Here is a 4,670-nt window from a genome sequence, read left to right as displayed (position 1 = left end):
CCCCCTGCCATTTTACAGATGAAGAAATTGAGCCTTAAAGAAGCTAAGCACCTTGTCCAATGTCACCCAGCAATCAAATGGTAAGGCTGGGATTCCAACCTAGGAAGTTTGATTCCACAACCAGCATTCCTAGAAACAGACAAAATACCCTGTAAATATCTTTCTGAGTCCTTAGCCTTCAGCATCATTTTTAATGGCTACATAGTACTCTATTGTTCAGTGCTACTATAATTTACCCAATCCCCTATCTGTGTATATCAGGTTGTTTTCGATTTTTTCTATAGTAAATTCTCCAATGAACATTTTTCTAGCTAAATATCTGCTCAGAAACTAAAATTGGAATCCCTGGGTCAAAGCATATGTATAATTTCAAGGCTTTGGATACATGTCACCAAGATTGTCCTCCAAGAATAACGGACCAAATTATACTCCCTACGTGCTCGTCCACACTGGAATACAAAGCATTCTTCATCCAAGTGATTGGAGCAGCTCAAATTCTGCCACATAAATAATAAAATTTAGATTAATTAGGGACTCAGGGTAGCCCAACCTTTTCCAGTGGAAATTCCATCCCTCCATAGCAGAAGAGTTGGAGCCAGACACACAGCAGAAAGGAATCTGGGGCAGAGAGAGCAAGACAAACTTCTACTTAATTCAATCAGTTCAATATTCTAAATCTCCCAGAAATGTCTTTTTTTTGATCATTGTCACTGAAAAGTCACTGTTATTGACCAAGAGGGAGAAGAGTGTGTGGAATGTCCCTGAGTCCATTGGTTCTGAGTCCAAACAGTGGCTTAGAGCAGAGAGAGAACTGAGACCGGTGGGTCAGGACTCATGGGTTCTAGTCCCTGCCCTGGCATTGCTTATGGGCATGAGCAAGACATGTCCAGCTTTGTTTCTCTTATCTGTATTGCTGCCTGGAGTTCCCACCCACTCCACCCACTTTGTCCCAGGATAGGACATTAGCTAATACCGACTAACATTAATTATGCTCTTACTACATGCCAAGCACTGTGCTAAGCACTTGGCTTACATTATTCCACTTAACCTCCTCAAATCTTCGAAGTAAATACTACTTTTGTCCCTGCTTGACAGATGACAAAATTGAGGCACAAGAAGATTAAGTGACTTGTCCAAGGTAGGACTGGAAGCAATGGCAGAGCCAGAATTCAACCCCAGAGCAATCTGACTCTTTTCTAGAGGTATGGAGACCGCATTTCTACACTTGGCTACGGGTGCTCTCTTGTGATCAGCATATAAGCTCTCCGAGGATAAGAGCTGTGTCTGTACTGTCCCTTACTCTGTCCCCAGTACCAAGCCCAGTGCCACTATGGGCAATAAAGATTTGTGACTGTATTAGTTTTCTACTGCTGCATAACAAATTACCACAAATTTAGCCACTTGAAACAATACCCATTTATATCACAGTTCTGTGGGTCAGAAGTCAGATCACAGTGTGGCTGGGGTCTCTGCTCAGGATTTCATGAGGCTGAAATCAAGGTGTCAGTCAAGCTGCCTTCTCATCTGGAGCTCGTATCTTCTTCCAGGATTGTTCAGATTACTGGCAGAATTCAGTTCCTTGCAGTTGTTTGACTGGGGTCCTGTTTTCTTGCTCGCTATCAAACAGGAACCACTCTCAGCTCCTAAGGGATGTCTTCAAGTCCTTGAAACGTGGCCCGCTCCATATGCCCTCTCTCATTCTCCACATTTCTCCCTTTAGGAGGGTTCTAGTCCCCTTTTAAAGGCTCACTTGACTAAGTCATGCCCACCCAGGGTAATCTCCCTTTTGAATTAACTCAAAATCAACTGAAACTCAATTTTGATTAACTCAAAATTGGGAACCTTACTTGTTTGTTGTTGTTGTTAGGTGCCATCGAGTCGGTTTTGACTCATAGCGACCCCACGTACAACAGAACGAGACACTGCCTGGTCCTGGACCATGCTCACAATCGTTGTTATGCTTGAGCCCATTGTTGCAGCCACTGTGTCAGTCCATCTCGTTGAGGGTCTTCCTCTTTTTCGCTGACCCTCTACTTTACTAGCATGATGTCCTTCTCCAGGGACTGGTCCCTCCTGATAACAAGTCCAAAGTATGTGAGTAGAAGTTTCACCATCCTTGCTTCTAAGAAGCAGTCTGACTGTACTTCTTGGTCTGGCTGTACTGATTTGTTTGCTCTTTTGGCAGTCAATATTCAATATTCTTCGCCAACACCATAGTTCAAAGATGTCAATTCTTCTTTGGTCTTCCTTATTCATCATCCAGCTTTCGAAAGCTCATGAGGCGATTGAAAACACCATGGCTTGGGTCAGGCGCACTGTCTTAGGCTGGGTTCTCTAGAGAATAAAAACCAGTAAAGTGTATAAATATATATAGAGAGAGAGATTTATATCAAGGAAACAGCTCATACGATTGTAGAGGCTAGAACGTCCCAAGTCCATGGATCACGGTGGAGGCCTTTCCCAAGTCATGCAGCTGCAGAAGCCGGAAAGCCCAAGATCGGCACGTCAGAGAGGAGGGCTCCCCCTCACAGGCCGTTTAAATGGACGAATCCCAGGTTCAGCAGATAAGCTGACAGCTCAAGTCCCAAGAACCAGAGATGAGATGACAGGAGGCAGCCGCAGGATCCAGAGAGAGCAAAAAGCCAGAACGTCTGCTTATGTTCAAATGTGGGCCGCATCCCCTAGGAGACTCCCTTTCATCTGATTGGCTACTCACAGTATATTCAATCGTGGGAGTGATTACATTAAAACACAGAGAATCATGGCCCAGCCAAGTTGACACACAATCTTAACCATCAGAGTCCACCCTTGTCAACTTGGCACATGTACACATCTCCTTAAACCATACATAATCTCTGAATAAAGACAATTGGAAGTCATAATTGCGCCTAACATGATACAACTAACACACGCACAAACGAAAACACACTAGCCCCATTTACAGCTTATAGTTTATAAGTGAAGGAAACAAAAATATTTGATGCACACATACAAAGCAGAAATACTCATAACAATTTTACTCACCTTAGTCTTCAAAGTGACACCTTTTCTTTTCAACACTTTAAAGAGGTCTTTTGCAGCAGATTTGCCCAATGCAACGTGTGTTTTGATTTCTTGACTGCTGCTTCCATGGGTGTTGATTATGGATCCAAGTAAAATAAAATCCTGGACAACTTCAATCTTTTCTCCATTTATCAGGATGTTGCTTATTGGTCCAGTTGTGAGGATTTTTATTTTCTTTATGTTGAGGTGTAATCCATACTGAAGGCTGTCATCTTTGATCTTCTTCAGTAAGTGCTTCAAGTCCTCTTCACTTTCAGCAAGCAAGGTTGTGTCATCTGCATATCGCAGGTTGTTAATGAATCTTCCTCCAATCCTGGTGCCCCTTTCTTCTTCATATGATCCAGCTTCTCAGATTATTTGCTCAGCATATAGATTGAATAGGTATGGTGAAAGAATACAAACCAGATGCACACCTTTCTTGACTTTAAACCACGCAGTATCCCCTTGTTCTGTTTGAATGACTGCCTCTTGATCTATCTACAGGTTCCTCATGAGCACAATTAAGCATTCCGGAATTCCCATTCTTCACAATGTTATCCATAATTTGTTATGATACACACAGTTGAATGCCTTTGCATAGTCAATAAAACACAGGTAAACATCTTTTTGATATTCTCTGCTTTCAGCCAGGATCCATCTGACATCAGCAATGATATCCCTGGTTCCCTGTTCTCTTCTGAATTCAGCTTGAATTTCTGGCAATTCCCTGTCGAAGTACTGCTGCAGCCAGTTTTGAATGATCTTCAACAAAATCTTACTTGCGTGTGATATTGATGATATTGCTCAATACTTTCTGCATTCAGTTGGATCACCTTTTTTGGGAATAGGCATAAATATGGATCTCTCCCAGTCAGTTGGCCAGGCAGCTGTCTTCCAAATTTCTTGGCATAGACGAGTGAGCTCTTCCAACTCCACATCCGTTTGTTGAAACATCTCAATTGGTATTCCATCAATTCCTGGAGCCTTCAGTGTAGCTTGGACTTCTTCGTTCGGTACCCCTCATTCTTGATCATATGCTACCTCCTGAAATGGCTGAATGCTGACCAACTCTTTTTGGTACTGTGACTCTGTGTATTCCTTCCATCTTCTTTTGATGCCTGCTGCGTCATTTAATATTTTGCCTGTAGAATCATTCACTATTGCAACTAGAGGCTTGAATTTTTCCTTCAGTTCTTTCAGCTTGAGAAATGCTAAGCGTGTTCTTCCCTTTTGGTTTTCTATGCCCAGGTCTTTGCACATGTCATTATAATACTTTACTTTTTCTTCTCGAGCTGCCCTTTGAAATCTTCTCTTCAGCTCTTATATTTCATCATTTCTTCCTTTAGCTTTAGCTACTCAAAGTTCAAGAGCAACTTTCAGAGTCTCTTCTGACATCCATTTCGGTCTTTTCTTTCTTTCCTATCTTTTTAATGACCTCTTGATTTCTTCATGTATGATGTCCTTGATGTCATTCCACAACTTGTCTGGTTTTTTGTCATTAGTGTTCAGTGCATCAAATCTATTTCTGAGATAGTCTCTAAATTCAGGTGGGATATATTCAAGGTCATACTTTGGCTCTCATGGACTTGTTCTAATTTTCTTAAGTTTCAACTTGAGCTTCATATGAA

This window comes from Trichechus manatus, unplaced genomic scaffold (assembly GCF_000243295.1).
Source record: "Trichechus manatus latirostris isolate Lorelei unplaced genomic scaffold, TriManLat1.0 scaffold00007, whole genome shotgun sequence".
In the NCBI taxonomy this organism is placed as follows: domain Eukaryota; kingdom Metazoa; phylum Chordata; class Mammalia; order Sirenia; family Trichechidae; genus Trichechus; species Trichechus manatus.
This window is presented reverse-complemented; position numbering follows the sequence as displayed.